The sequence below is a fragment of the Zootoca vivipara genome, chromosome 2 (assembly GCF_963506605.1).
Source record: "Zootoca vivipara chromosome 2, rZooViv1.1, whole genome shotgun sequence".
Lineage (NCBI taxonomy): Eukaryota > Metazoa > Chordata > Lepidosauria > Squamata > Lacertidae > Zootoca > Zootoca vivipara.
Window position 1 is genome coordinate 71,139,813 of NC_083277.1, and position 16,605 is coordinate 71,156,417.

Sequence of the window (16,605 nt, forward strand, 5' to 3'; positions counted from 1 at the left end):
AGCTGTTTCTAAACAGAGGTTTCAAGGTATAGGAAATGAACAGCTTGAGACAACCCAGAGGGTGTTCCTCAAGCCAAGCTCTGTTGAAAAACTACTCTGATTTTTTCCGTGGGGGGGGGCACATGGAAGAGCATCAGCCAGTGCTGCAGCCAATACTGGGTCTGAGTCTCCTCTTCACCCAGTGGATGAGATACCCTCTTATACTGCTGGGCTGGAGGCAGCTTTCCAGCCAAAAGCCCACAATTCAACTGAGTAGCAAAACTGTTTAGTTTCTTCTTTTTATTGTCGCTATTATTTTATTTTTCGGTTGTCCCGAACCGCCTGATCTTAGGGACCTATGCTGAATGGAGAGGCACAAAAATAGAAAACAAAAAGTAGGACGGATATTGACAGGTCCAGTTCCAGCTCTTGTATGACCCATTTAAACTCTTGTGTCAAAGCAGACAGTCTACTGACTGCAGGTCATAGAAGATACCCTAGGAGGTGTCTCTCCAAGCACCTTGCAGCCTCTTGTCTAATTTGTCTAGTACAAATAAAATAGAAAACCAATTCAGACCCATTCGTTTTATTTGTTAAAACAAGGAGGGCTTGACCATGACGCTTCCTTCCTGTATATACAGTGGTCTAAGAATCCAAGTGCTTCTCCAGATTGTTTTAGCAGAACAGCTCTATGGGACATTTGGAAATGATTTAGTTAATTCCACGTTGCTTCTCTCCTTTTAAGATTCGGCACTATTTTTAGAACCCATCCTTGCTTGCCAGCAGCCTTTGACTCCACAAGAGAAGTTGAATGAATACTATTTTCCACCCCCATTGTCCCGCTGTGCTAGACGTGAACGCTGTTCTCATACTTTTATGACCGTGTCGTTGGTATTCTGCACACAGCTCTCCTCATGGGCTCGCTATTATACTTTTGGCAGGGAGAGGTTGGGTTTTACGGGAATGAAAGTGTGTGTGTGTGTGTGTGTGTGTGTGTGCGCACACACACACACACACGAGGGAGAGAAGACAAACCAAAGACAACATAAGGGGCCTGATTTTTCTGGTTAGAGGCCTAACCCGCTTAATGATTAAAAAGCTTGGAGAAGGCCAGGAGGCTTCATCCAAGATGACATCTCCCTCCAGTGCTTTGCAGCAAAGGTGGAATAGTCCAAACTAAGACACCCTGTAAGGAAAGGCTTTTGGCCTTGGCTTGGCCAGGGAAGTAATGAATGGCAGCACAAAAGCATAGGCATCTCAGGCAATTTGGGAAGCAGTTTTGTCTACTGATTTTAGTCACTTGCACCCAGCTTCAGTTTTATTTATTTATTTGAAAAATAATTACATACTGTTATATCACTAAAAGAAAAAAACACACACAGCAATAATACATAAAACATGCCATAAAGCCATATAAAAAGTTTAAAAACAGACATCAATGAACCATGGTGGACTGTCTCATTTGTAGGCAGGCATTCAGCGCAATGTTTACCTGGAAATAATTTGCACTGAGCTCAGTAGCCCTCAGTAGCTCAGTTCCACTAGAACTCTCCTTGGTTGGTTGGCATCCGTTTGTCTTGGGAGACAATGGGAGGGTGTGCCTTTGGGGAACTCTCTACATGCCCTGAAATGATGTGCTTGTTTTCTCCTTGCTTCAAACAATGAGTCTAATGCCTTTGCACAGGAGTCAATACTGTGTATTTAGAAGTAATTAGACTTGGGTATACCCCCATCAAGAGAAGCTGAGGTCTTCCAGTCAAAAAGATAGGGGAATTTCCCCATGGTGACTGATATGCATAATGAACTATGTAAATGCAGGCCTAGTTAGTCCCCTGGAATCTCTGCCATATCTAATGCAAATAGAAATCCTTATTTAGCATTCATTAATTCTTGACAGTTATCAAGGAGCAGTTTCTATCAAGCAACTTCTATCAACCCCAGGTAATTAGATTAAACTGCAATTTACATTTCCTTTAAAAGTCCTCCACCTTTTCCTGACTTACTAATTCATGACAGCTCACTGCCACATACCCTTTTGTCATGCAATGTCCTTGCATGACAATGTCCTTCACATGATAGTCCTTCACATGATAAATGTCCTTCACACAATAATCCAGGCATCCCCAAACTGCGGCCCTCCAGATGTTTTGGCCTACAACTCCCATGATCCCTAGCTAACAGGACCAGTGGTCAGGGATGATGGGAATTGTAGTCCAAAACATCTGGAGGGCCGAAGTTTGGGGATGCCTGCAATAATCCTTTGTTTGTGAGCCCAGGCCAGTCAGGAAGTCTCCTTCCTATAACTGGGCACCTCTCTGTCCCCAATCTGTTCATTCTCTTTGGTCTGACACTCACCACCCTGATCCACATAACTTGTTTCAAAGTTTGCCCCTACCTCGTGGATACAGACTGGAGTAGGACATCTTTTTTCTGAGCTAGACCCTGTACCTTTGATTCCTGTTCCCATTTCCCTGCTTCTGTTTCTCTCTTTCTTTCACATTATTCAGGACCTTTGCAGGAAAGCCCTAGTCAATTACCACAAGGAAAGCTCTTTCGGTTTTCAAACTTTATTGGAGGGTTCTGGCCCTGGGTGTGGCTACCTGAATAAACTTGAACCTAAGTCTATGCAGAACTTGTCAAATTACAAAAGAAGACCCCTTGCAAAAGGCTTAGCTTAATTAATGTGCAGACCTAGGGCTTCCCCACACTGGAGGAAACCGCTCTTTAGCGCTCAGTCAGAGCAAACAGCATACTTTGGATCTGACCCCAAATTTAATTTCAGTCCTTTGTTATTTGATTATTTAAATTACACGAATATAATTTATTATATAATTGGATTATTGTAATCATCTCAACATGCTGTACTGTGGATTTAAATATGTGTTTTTCTTGTTTGTTTGTTAAATAAATAGTATTTTAAAAACCACTGAGACTTGTTTCCTCATCTTTGTCTACACTGTATTTCACTCTTCATATGTTTTAAATCTTCTTCCGGGTGGGGTGAGGTATAAACCTGAGGGAACTTTTAACGAAATATTTTTCTTGTTCTTCTTTAAAAAACACACACACCAGCCCCTCACTCCCTCCCACTTTCAGTTGTTGGGTAAACACAATACTTTTGTCTCTATCCTGCCCGTTACAGTAACATTTAAGTAATTGCTTATGTACAGACTCCTTGGTTTATGTGGCTGAGCGATTCCTCCTGCCAAGCAGAGAGCTGCCTCAGACATTCTGTCAGGTTATCAATATTTAATACAAAGGGATCATAAAATCTGATGGATTTCTTTGTACTCATCTAATTCTGCATCAAGAGAACACATCGGACAGAAATGAAAAGTACATTGTAAATCTAGTGGGCTGGAAGAACAAGCTGGGGGCGTGCAGAAAATTTGGTCTATATGCTTTAATAGAAAATTATTTCATGCACTTTAAATATATTGCAGTGCCTGTTTGGGGGGCTTGTCTGTGAGTTTCTTGCCCATATTTGTCTGTTCTCTTCCTCTCCTTCCACCTAACCTGCTTCTTCTAGATCAGTGTTTCCCAACCTTTTCCCAATCATGGCCTCCTTCTGACCTCGTTTCCTTCCTGTAGGTGTAGCTGGGGGGGGGCAAGCTGCCCCCCAATAAATAAAAATCAATACAAATTAATACAAATATGAGGTTCTGCCCCGTAACAAAAGCCTGCCCCCCCCTAAGAAAAATCCTGTCTACGTCCATGCTCTCTCCCCCCCCCCGTCCTACCAGTAGAAAGGTAGCTATAAATAGAACATGTTTTATTTATATTTTGTATAATTTGTACAAAATACATGGTTGGCCACTAGAGAGTCCAAGTTAACTCTTCTCCCTTGCCTTGGGCCCAAACCAGATGTGAAGTGAATTAAACACTTTTAGAAAATGTAAATAGCAGCTGCAACCAGTAGTGGCACTTCTACTGGCTTAAAAGAAAAGCCTGACTAGCTTTTCAGAAACCCTTTAATTGAATAACATTTTGAGGAAATGCTTGAAGTAACTGATATGATGGTTTGAAGTCTTGTTTATTCTGTTATATTTTACTCTAGGAAGATCCATTCATCCTAAATAGAACCCAATAAGGTCAACATGTATGTACAACTTTTTAAAAAAGTGATCCCATTGAGATCCCAAGATGAAAAATTGCAGGAAACTCTTAGAAATATGAAATAATCAATACATTTTTTGGAATTTTAAAACCATATTACTTTTTTAATCACTTAATTTTATTTTTTTTAATGTAAATTAGCTTTAAGATTTAAAGAAAGTCCAACATGTGCCATATCATATTAGACTCCATGAAGTTCTGAAGAGATTGGGTTTTTTTTAGTTTTGAAATATATTAATTCTGGTCTGAGCTTTCAAGGTTTTTGTGTAGTCCGTCAAGGCCAAAATTGTCAATTTTTTAAAATTTCAAACCTTCATAACTCAAAAACGGGATGAGATAAAAAAAATTAAAAACTGAGATCTGGGACCTTCTCTTATACTGAAGATGAAAGCAATATAAAATGGTAAGATAAAAGTCCCTGGATCACTTGACATGGAATTACCCTATTGCAACATCTCTCTATAGCGCCCAGCTACACAACCAATGGCTTCCTTTGTAGTAAAATAGTTGACAGTAAGAACTTAAAACCACCTTCACCTTCCAGCTGAAAATGGGTGAGGGAGCACAGGCACCATAATTTATCTTGCAGCTTTTTATCTTTGTGCCTATTTAGTTTGTGTTGTGATGCTTAGTCCCTCTTGGGATGGAGTTAGGGGCAACAAAAATGAACCTAAGTATAATTGAAAAATAAATGGACTTTCTGCCTGTTTGGTGATGTCTTTGCAACAACTTGGAGAGCCAGTTCCATGTGTTATTTGAATTCAGCGTATTTACCTACAACTGGTTCGCTTACGGTAGTTTTGGCATGTCCCTTGAATACAACTGAAAATTGGCTTGCAAGAGTGACACCTGGTGGATAAATTTGGTGTGGCTGCACTCTCTTCCATTGAAAAAAACCTCGTACTTACTTAAGTGCCACCCTTGCAGGACTCAATATCAACCTTAGCAGCCAGTTTGGCCCATGTCCAGGGGTGATCGGAGTTGTAGTATAGCAAGAAAGAAGTAGTAAGGCAAGAAAGAAGGGGCATGATAGAAGTGTTTGAAATTATGTGAGATATGGAGAAAGCAGGTAGAGAGGGATTACCCCCCTCCCCCTTCTCATAATATGAAATTCGCAGCTGAATTTTGAAAGATTCTGGAAAGACATAAGAAAGTATTTCTTCACATAGCATGTGCCCCTTTGAAATCTGTGGACATAAGCAACTCCGGTTCATTAATTTTAACAGCTCTGCTCTGATTGTGACTTGGATAACAATGAATATCATTCATATCTCACAGCTATCACAAATATCAAACTATCGCAAATGCAAAATCCCAATACTGTACCAGAAACATCCCCTTACCTATTTATAATTCCATCTGTTCACAACAGCAAATTAAATTAAGTGCATCATAACACACTATATTATATAATCTCCTCTTCATGAACTTAGAAAAGAAAGCCATGTTTCAACAACCTGTTATACTTCTGCCCCAAAACACTGTGAATTGCAAGTAAGGAAGAGAACTTTATTCAGGCTCATAACAGCATGAGCTCAGTACACGAACAAGGCAAGAGATCAGGGGTGCCAACTTGAATAAAATATTGTGGGGGCCCAGGTAAGCCCCGCCCTGCGTAATTGATCACATGACACAGTGCACACACACCATTTGAATGGGAATGCCCACCAACTTTGTGGGGTCCCAGCCCCCTCAAATATCTTATTGTGAGGGCCGAAGGCCCCCCCCCCGGCCCCTAGGCAAGAGATGCAGGATTGAGAGCAAGCATCAGAGATGTCCCAACTGCCCCCGCTGCGAAGCTTTTAAAGATGACCTGAGATGAGACTCTCTCTCAACATGCAAGATCGCTACTTATTCAAATGTGCACTCTGCCTGGGTAGGTGTGCCTGATCCCACCTACAGAGGTGACACCTGGTTCCTGGTGATGAGTCTGGGTCCTGCCCTTCCTACTCTTCCTCTGCCTGCTCAGCCCCTCCCACTAGTGAGTTGAAGTCCCGTCCCCCCACTCCCCAGTGGGCAAGGCCGACCAAAGACATTTCGGCACCTGAGGCAAACCACAAAATGACATCCTCCCTCCATCAGGGAGGAAGGGGTGAGAGAAGAGTTACATCGGGGGGGGGGGGCGACGACAAAGCTCTACATCAGGATGGCTTTAAAAGAGAAAATTCATGGAGGATAAGGCTACCAGTGGCTACTAGCGGTTCCCTCACTGTGAAAAGTGAAGCTACAGGGAACCATGTAGAGGTCTTTAAATGTTTTATTTTTTATTCTGTTTTTAATGTTCTGTTGAAAGCTGCCTAGGGTGGCTGGGGAAACCCAGCCAGATGGGCGAGGTAGAAATAGTTAATACTACTACTACTACTACTACTACTACTACTACTACTAATAGTCACAATGCCTATGGTCTACCTCCACTGCCAGAGTCATCAACTGTCTGAATATCATTTGCTGGGAATCACAGGTAGGCTGAGTGGTTCTGCACTCATCTCTAGCTTCAAGGCTTCCCACAGGCATGTAGTTGGCCACTGTGAGAACAGGGTGCTGGATGAGATGGGCTTGTGGCCTGATCCAGCTGGGTTCTCCTTAGGTTCTGAATTATTTTTGCATCCATATTCAAATAAGAAAATTGTTCACTGCAGACAGTCAGTTCTGAAATCTATACAGAGGAGAAATGTTTTGCATTAAAAACATACTTGTTTTCTCTGCCTAAGGCAAGCTGCTTTTCTAGCATTGCCAACACAGAATCATAGACTTGCAGAGCTGGAAGGGACTACAAGGTTTATCTAGCACAACCCCCTGCAATGCTGGAATCTTTTGCCCAAGGTGGGGCTCGAACCCATGACCCTGAGATTAAGAGTCTCATTCCATAATCTATTTTATTCATAGAAGAGGATATAAAATATTTCTTTTTTGCAGTTAAAAATGTGTGATATAACTATAATTACTGTTCTCTGATTAATCCCCAAACGGCTAGAAAGACTCTCATGATTAGAGGCAAAAATGCAAACCAATCCGTATTCAAACTATGTTTGAATTATACTCAAAAGGAAATCAAAACACTTATGGTACCTTTTGCCAAATACAGAGCAATTCTAAAACATCTGCATTAACGTTGCTTGCTCTTTATTGCAATGCCAATACTCATCAAGTTAAAATTTTACTTATATTTCAAGCATGTAAAGGCTTTTTTTGTTTTACCCTGGACCGATCTTAAACCTTGTATCAATGGATGCAAATTGAATCCCCCCCAAGCCACATTTCCATAGCAGTGACTGTATATTAACTCCTGGATCTATTACTCAAGTTTATTAATCATATAACTTTTCAATAAAGTTTTGAAAATCAAAAATCTTTCTTTTTTTAGGTGAAATTGTTGCACTAGGGCAACAGAGTGCTTGAATCCACTTTAATTTTGCAAATGTAATTTTCCAATATGCATCTGAAATCCTCACACAGAATACTGACAGCCTGAATGCACCCTCCTTGGCACTGCTCCTGACAGCATCCTAAGACCCCTCTGCTGGCTTTAGGATTTTGGCTGTAATATGTTGGATAGGATCAAACCTATCCATTCTGAAGGAAATCAGCCCTGAGTGCTCACTGGAAGGGCAGATCCTGAAGCTGAGGCTCCAATACTTTGGCCACCTCATGAGAAGACTCCCTGGAAAAGACCCTGATGTTGGGAAAGATTGAGGGCACAAGGAGAAGGGGACGACAGAGGATGAGATGGTTGGACAGTGTTCTCGAAGCTACGAACATGAGTTTGAGTAAGCTGCGGGAGGCAGTGGAAAGACAATGGTGTCCCGGAAAGAAATTGTCTGCTGGAGTTTAGCATTTTACAGGTAAGGCTCTCACAATCAACCTCCTGAACTAGCAACCGTCACATGAATCCATTGATTCATTTGTTGATCAAGAGAAAACATCAGACCCATCTGCACCTTTTGCTTCAGAGTTCTGTCTGTATGCATCAGTGGGGCGTAACCATAAAGCTGCCTGACCATTTCCTTCTACGTGGACAACGAAAAGAAATGCAGAGGCAGGCCAACTAGTCTTTGTAGTTACAGGTAGGTAGCCGTGTTGGTCTGAGTCGAAGCAAAATAAAAAAATTCATTCAGTAGCACCTTAAAGACCAACTAAGTTTATATTTTGGTATGAGCTTTCGTGTGCATGCACACTTCTTCAGATACACAGTCTTTGTAGTGTTTGTATTTGGTGAGTAACTTAATCATGATACAGTAACTGGGAACATTTAGTAGTTCTAGTGGAGAGAAGTTTACATTATCTGTAGACTCCAGAAGAAAAATAAAATATGGCTTATTAAGCAGAGGCAAAAGGTCCATAGGGTCACGAGGAGTCGGACACGACTAAACGACTAAAAAACAGCAACAACAAGCAGAGGCAAAAGAATGTTGGCTTTGTTCCACTGTTTTCTGAGTAATCATGTGTCCACATCAAACAATATAATCTTTGCTTGAGTCTCTTTGGTTTAAAATGGAAAGTGTCATTAGTCACCATGGTCAACAGAAGGCATCAAGCATGCAGGCAGAGGCCATATACCACAACAAAATTAATCACCCCATTCTTCTAACACACTCACCCACGAATACACACAAACACACACACTATAGCTTCTGCACCTGAGAACATGAAAAAAGGTGTCACTTGGATTGTTATTGATCACTTTTGATCGTTCCAAAGAAAATTCAGAAATGTTGACACTCAAAGGAGCCAGCTTAAGCCAGCTCAAAGAGATAGTGCTTAGAAGGCTGGACTTAAATTGGGGAGAAATAAAAGTGGGTGACTGTGACCTTAGGCTCATCACTATTCCTTAGACTTGCAGGGTTTTTGTGAGGAGGCACACAATATATGGGTGGGGAAGAAACCAAATCATTGGTTCCAACCATCCCACAACCTCATCCAACCACTACTGAAACAACACCCAAGTATGCATAGCTGTATTATTTGCTCACAATCATCCCTTGTTCTCCATGCCACTTCTGTGCCTTTCCCGTCTTTGCTGTCACCCTTGTACTGTATCTCCCCTCTAAAGTGTCCAGGGTATCTTCAACCACAGTCGCAAAATGATCCCACCCAACCCCAATCAATGTAAAAATAATTAACATATCTTGCTTATCCTATGAATTCACCTGAGAGGATTGCCGCTGCTGAGGTGTGATAATATCAGTTTACAGAACGCAGCATTGAGTTGCCTCACATCACTGAATAGAGTTTGGCTAGTACTTCAGCTGTTTGTGTTGAGATTCACTGATCTTCCCAGCTTTTTGATACCAGAATAATGCATATTAACCTTCTCTTGCTGGTTTTTTATTTTATTTTTATGATATAGCAAATGCCACACGGAAGCTGTGTCGAAGTGATTCGGATAAGTTTTGAGATCCAGGTTTAACCATTGAGAAAGGTTGATATTTTTGAATAAAAACCATTGTAGAAAAACAAAATATTTTATTCCTTATTGACAACCTTGTGAGGTTAAATGGGGCCAGATATTCCCCCCACCTTCCCCTTCTCCACCTCCTCTTTCTTTTTTCTGTATGACACAGGCCTAAATGTCAGACCACAAAAACAATACTGCTGAGGTTTGTTTGGTGTCTTGCTGCAGGTGTGGCTTCCTTAGCAGAAAGATCCTGTCCCGAACTACCTCCTACAGAGGTAGTTAGCCATTTCCTCCTGCTCTGTATTTCAGAAAAACAGACCAATCTCCCCTGGACCAAGGCGAGGCCTTTAATACGTTTATTTCACCATGCCATTTATAGGCACCATTCTGTCCCTTTTCCTCTGTCTCTTTATTTGCGTCTTTGGGGTCCGAAAATATAAATGGCCAGTTGTTTGTGGTCAGCAGGCTGGCCACTCACAGTTAGGCCCTGTCCGCTGACCCCAGGAGTTGACGTAACATGGGACATGCTCCGTCTTGTGGATTTTGCTGTCATGCGTGCACCTATAGGCTCCATCCAATAAGAAGGCATTATGTTTCATTTCTTTATGGCATTTCTTTATCATGTCAGTTTATGGCATGAATGCCGCTGAAACCAATCCATTCCAAAAAAGAAGCACAAAGAGAAAAACAGAAACAAACCAGCACAAAAAGCAGCATAAAGCCACCATAAAAACAATCTGAGAGATGACACTACAGTGGTACCTCGGGTTAAGAACTTACCGTAATTCGTTCTGGATATCTGTTCTTAACCTGAAACCGATCTTAACATGAGGTACCACTTTAGCTAATGGGGCCTCCCACTGCCGCCGCACGATTTCTGTTCTCATTCTGAGGTAAAGTTCTTAACCCGAGCTACTATTTCTGGGTTAGCGGAGTCTGTAACCTGAAGCATCTGTAATCTGAAGCGTCTGTAACCCAAGGTACCACTGTATTTGTGTAATAGTCCAGATTTAGGCAACTGAGAGGCAAAGTCAAACTAATGCAGCATCCAGTCCTGGAGTCCATTTCTGACACAGATTTATAAAAGGGGGGGGGAATGTGCTGGTACTGCATACCCTTGAATACCCCCAGAAAATATGTGCCGGTTTTCACTGTAACCAGCAGGCGCACCTAATGGCTAGGGCCAGGCTTAGAGGCAGGGCCAACCCAAGACATTTTGCTATTTGAGGCAAAGGACAAGACTGTATACACACCCAATTCTACATACAGAAGGCAATTGGACAGATACCGTAGTTGAATCTCACTGATATCCTCCACAGCACCTGAGAGCCACTCTGCTTTAAAGCATGCTGGTGGTTTTGTCCCCCGCCCCCAGACACCTAAGCGACCCTCTTCCTTGAGCCTCTTGACAAAAACAAAACAGAGCACAAAAAATTACCACAAAAAAAGCAAAGGAGTAAATGAAGGGTTTTCAGTGCTATAACACTTGACAAAATTATAAGCTTGAGTCGCCAGTACTTTTAGCCCAGGCCTTTCTGCAAAAAATAAATAAAATAGTCTGGGTGCTTTTGTAATTGAAACCTGTGAATAGATGCACTTTTTCAGTTGTGAAAGAAACTTTACTGGGAATAGAAATCTGCTCCCACGACTACATACAGTGCTCTGTTCCTTCATACCCAAGCTATCCTGCACACACACACAGCGGGTGTCATAATGATAAAAACAAAAACAGAAATAGTTAGTAAGGAAAATATTAAGCACTCTTCCTGTGCCCTTTTTCTGTTTAGAATCTTCCCTCAAAGTATTTTCCCCCTTTTAAAGGGAGATCTATTTATGTTTTCATGGAATATGCAGCAAGCCCATAAGTTTCTACTTACTAGTGGAGAGAAAGATACATGTTAAGTTACATGTGTGAAGCTATGTGAACTTAAAACCACATCTTCTTTTAAAGTGGACCATATGATCACATTCAATTGCCCTCCAGTGCAATATGCCCTCTTCCTAACAAAATCCAAGTTCTCCCAAGCCTTGCTTTATACAATTGTAGAATTGTCTCCATGAGCCTTTAGATTATTTGAGGGGAATCTGGAACATTTGAGAGGTTGAAAAAATGGATCCTGGGAGACCCATCAGGGATATTTCAGAGTTGACTATCAATTTAACTAAGAAATCCAGTGTGTTCTTCCTTCAGTATACTATAGCAATGAAAATGTCTGTATGTGCCAAACTCAAGCTATTTCATATATATCTAAAGTAGCTGACTCAAAATATTACACTGCTCCAGTGTGCCATGTCTACTTATCTTAATCCCAGCAAAAGGTCACAATCAAGAGGGTTTTGTCAAGAAGCCAGATATACCAAATGAAGAGGCAAACTGCCGGTGACTAAAATTGCCTATATGAATTTCTGAAAGCCGTGTCTCCCCATCCGTATCTGACTTGATTCATACTTCCGCCCTTCCCACAGCATTCAAGGGACAAGTCACACTTCAAATGTAAAAGGGACCCATTTTTAACTGGTAAGATATATATGCACAGTGAACACCATCAACTGTGAAAGGCTCGTGAACATTTAAATGGCTGGATTTCACATGAAAATTAAACTTGATTGCTGGTCCTGTGTGTTTTGCAGGGAAACCTGCCCATTTATTTAAAATGTATGTGCTTCATGATTTTCCACCACTTCAATTTGTGCTTGTATGTGGTTTGATATGTTAATTTGAGTACATTTTGCACCTGATGTTAGTAAACACGGAAAAGTGGCCCTAAGTGTTTCTTCCCTTATGATCAGTGCTTAAAACAACAACAAATATATGACACTTCTAGATGACCTGCTTACTGAGCATTCATCCTGACTATGGCATTTGAAATTCACATTTTGCACCTGGCTATTGGCCACTTGTGTGAGGTCAGGTGATATGACAGCTTTGTCTGATCTGTGATTGCTCATTCACACATGCAGGTCATCACTCAATATTGCATTCTTCAAGCAATGAACATGCCTATCTGAATGAGTTCTTTATTTCACTTCATATACACAGCATGGTGTTCCCACCGTATGCATAGCCAGCTTGACCTCACATTGTTTGTGGATCAGAAAAGGTTGGATAGGCACTGAGATAAACAGACACAACAAACGGCTTTAGTGAAATAATGTTTCTAAGCACATAGGCCGGCTGAGAAGTGGCATAAGACAGAATGCTGAGACTGTATCATTCCAAAAAAGAAGCATGGGCTTCTGTTGATTGACAGAAAATGAACAGCTCTCCAGCAGAGGGTGCTCGAGGTGAAGCTGAAGGAAAGGTGAAGGGTTTGTTGGTATAACAGTTCCAAATACCCAGCTGCTCTGAAAAGAATCCACCCAGCTTTTCACCTTGTTTAGGCACCATGGGAAGAAAGGATGAGGAACGGCTATAGCATTCACCGGCACTTGATATTGCTGGAATTTACTGACTTTGGCACCGTCTGCCTGGAATAGAGAAAGGCATTTTGAGGCGTTACTGTGTTGCATAGTATTAGCTCTTAAATCAGAGCTTTCTTCATATCTTTCTTGGTAAACGCTTCAGTTCTTTGGATTCTTGTTTTGTTTCGATTCGTTATTGAATGCATAAGCCACCTTTCCCCCAATAAAGCTCGACATTGTACATATATATTTCCTGTGCCTGCTTTTTTGTCCTTATAACAACCCTGTGAGGTAAGCTTGGCTGAAAGAGTTACTGCTCCAAAGTCACCTTTATGGCTTGCCTGACATTTTCAGACAGCAGATGCTGGGGACGGACAGGACGGACGGACGGGGGACGAGACAGAGCAAACAGAGCTAAGTGTGCCACATGGTCCACCTTGGCCTCCCTAAGGTACTGTAGCTCTCAGGTACTCTGGAGGGCACAAGTAAGAGTCAAGTATCTGTCTGGTTGGCATTGTATGTGGAATTGGTTGGAGTAACCACCTTGTCCTTCACCTCAGGCCGCTAAATGTAGGGGGGGGCACTGCCTCTAAACCTAGTCATGACAGTGCACCTGCCAGTTGCAGAAAAAACTCGAAAGGCTTGGCTTCAGAGCATCCATTCTATTTCCACCTGGGATCAGTAAGCACTGCGATTCACTTTCTCTCTGCCTCCTGTATTTTCCTGCCCAGCTCTAGCTCTCATGAGGCAGGAACATGACTACTTTGTGTGTAACCACTTACCCTTCATGAATCTTTCACTTTCCCGGTAGTAAAAGTCAGACCTTAAGACTCTGGTTCACAGTCAGAGCTGGATTCCACACACACCCCCTCACAAAAGTAAGCAAGGCAACCAAATTCCATGCATCGACTTGTGTGCACAATTGTCTCATGTAAAGACCCCAAGAGCAGTATGGCTAATTTCTCAACACTACCTTTTTCACCAGAACACATAAAAGATATGTGTTCATGAACAAGTGTGTAGAAACAACTAGCAGATTTGGAAACAGGAGGCCTTTTGGGTTAGGGGTTCCCCCCGCTTCCTGAGTGGGACCCCCTCCTCCATCTTCTTGCCACCATTGAGTGGTGTAGCATGGGGACCACGGAGCAGGTTGCCCCAGGTGCAAAATTTCAACACCCAGTGCTGCCTTAATACAGCTTCCATCGCTGGGCTCCATTGAAAACAGCTTCTCCATGCAAACCAGGAAGTGACCTCTCCAGACAGCAGAATGACTCTTCTTTTCTTATCTTTGCGGCTGCAGTCTCCTGGGTGACCCGGACACTGTTAGGCAATTGAATGTGCATGTGTACTCTGTCTGTTTATCTCCCACGCACCCCTCTGTTCAACTCCGGGTGCTGGCAACCCATTCTAGGCCACGGCCACCATTGCAATTTGCCTGTGCCCATTCACTGAGCTTTCTCTGAGCTTCACAGGCAACACCTCCCAAAAGGAGGAGGACAGGGCAGAATGAGGTTAGTGATGCTTCTTTCTGCTCCTCTCTCTGTTCACTTGGAAGGAGCAGATGAACAAGGCGACAACAGCAAGTAGGAGAACCATGGGGACAAGAGACACCAAGGATTGGCAGTGGGCCCCTACGGAGGCATGGGACTCAGCAGGTGGCCAATGATGCCAACTCAGCAGAAGTGAGTCTCCAAATTCAGTCTTTCATCACAATTAAACTGGCCTGAACAATGTGGTGGGGTAGGTGGAAATAAGCAAATCAAATGCTTGCTTGGGAACTCTAAGTTCTGTGCTTGGAATAAATCATGTAAATAAAAAAATAGGCACAAATGTTTGACCTGCATTATCTATTCCAGTTATAAACATCTGGGAAAGCTGGCAAGGCAAATGCATGGGTTGGTTTTTAATTTTTTTTTACTTATGTTGACTACAGAAAGTGCTGGCTAGTCCCAAGGGCTGGGGAGAGTTAGAAGGAATTATTTTGATAAGGCTCACCTAGATTTTTGAGATTCCAGAAACAGATTCTATGCTGAACGTACAGATGATGAATAACACTGACCACAAGGTTATCAAAATTAAAATGTCCTTTAAAACCCATAACCTACAATAGTCCAAGGCGAGTATGCAGATGTAGGCATCAAGAGAACTGGTTTAATAATGTAAATCAGCAATTTCTCTGAGATGAGAAAACAGTTGGCAGAATGGGGTCAACAGCATGTCAGAGAAGGGCTGCCCCCAAGCTATTTATATATTGAAAGGCTTATGTTGCTTTCCGGCAAGCTGCTGTTCCCAAGCAACTTCTCCAAGGCTGCTAGGGGAGGTTCAGATCTTCAGACCTAATTATCAGGCGCAGGACATACCAATCAAGGAAACTAATGAAGTCTCAAATGTTGCTCCTTCTGACAGGAGACGCTTATGCCGTGCAATTGGAGCTATCTATCTCCTGGCCACCAGTTGATGAACCCTTTCCTATATCTAAAGGAAGAAGGTTCCAAGTAAACACAAATTGCCCTAAGATAATCATTTCTATGTAGGGATAGTTATTATGGTAGCTTACTACCAAGGAGATATGCACTTAAGGAGCATTTAGCATAACCTGTGGTTCTCTCTCTATGTGGGAACTTTTCACAGCAACTGCAGGACAGTAGATCAGTGGCAGAAAACATTTTGCGCATGCAGAAGGCCTCAGGATCAATCCCTGGCACCTCCTGGTAGGACAGGGAAAGACCATGGCCTGAAACCAGAAGGAACTTCTGTCAGTCAGTGTAGGCAATACTGAGCTCAATTAGGCAATTATCTAATGTTATAAGAAACTAACTTGATGCAAAACAGCTTCCTTTGGTTCCTAAGAGCTTAATCCTTTAAATGTTTGTTCTCAAGTCTAACAGAGCTTAAGTATACACAGGCATGCAGCTTTTGTCTTCAAGGATGGCGATTGTACAACCCATTATACACACCTACCTAAGAGTAAGCATCTTATCATCCCTGAATATTGACCATGCTGGCTGCAGTTGATGGGTCCATACAGACAGCACCCCCCTGGCGTCCCTGCTATAACATATTCCCCTGTTCATGTGAACAGACCACTTGTGCGAATAATTAAATGTCCAGTAAGCCCTAAGTATTAATGCTTGCAACAGTCCTCAGAGACCGGCTTGCCTCTTGGCACTTCTCACTCTCGGTTCTCACATACCTTCAGACTGGAGTGTGCCCTCTGAGTCTATGACACTATGCTAAGGAGTATGTTAAGGAGTAACTTGAGAATCAGCCCACAGAAAGCCATTTGTTCCAGCAATGGTGCAGAGGTCAAAAATGGTAACTAAACAAATCTATGCTACAAGCCAGAACTCTCAAAGAACTAACACCCATCTGCCCTATAATGTGTGATGAAATCTTTATTGCCACAAAGAGTCAGGCCTCGGGGTGTATATCTCATCTATTTATGTCTCTTTAAGGAGTGGTTGCATCTGGTATAAATGCATATTCTCTGAAAACCCTTTCCAGCACCCCTAAGATATCACAACGTATAGCAGGCCAGAGAAACGACAGACCCAGGAGATGTTTTTCCCCTCTTGATATGCTTGCTTCCCACCCAATGGAAAGTATACTGTCATCACAGCTGCTACAACATGTATGTTCTCTGTGAATTTCTTCTACATAAAAAATTACATTTTCTTAGTAATGATTTGTTTGATATTGTGATTCTATAGACT

The 16,605-nt window shown here is 42.2% G+C and overlaps 1 protein-coding gene across 3 annotated transcripts in view; it reads right to left on the bottom strand.

Annotated features, from left to right (window-relative positions):
• The window catches only part of FGF1 (fibroblast growth factor 1), a 54,245-nt gene that overhangs the window by 18,150 nt on the left and 19,490 nt on the right, over window positions 1–16,605 (bottom strand). Inside the window, exon 1 of one of the 3 annotated variants that reach the window (XM_060271689.1) lies at window positions 1,472–1,712. The exons of the other annotated variants lie outside the window; for them this stretch is intronic. The gene's annotated coding sequence lies outside the window, so the exon portion shown is untranslated. Of the gene's footprint in view, window positions 1–1,471; window positions 1,713–16,605 lie in introns of those variants that run through there. 3 annotated transcript variants of the gene reach the window in all.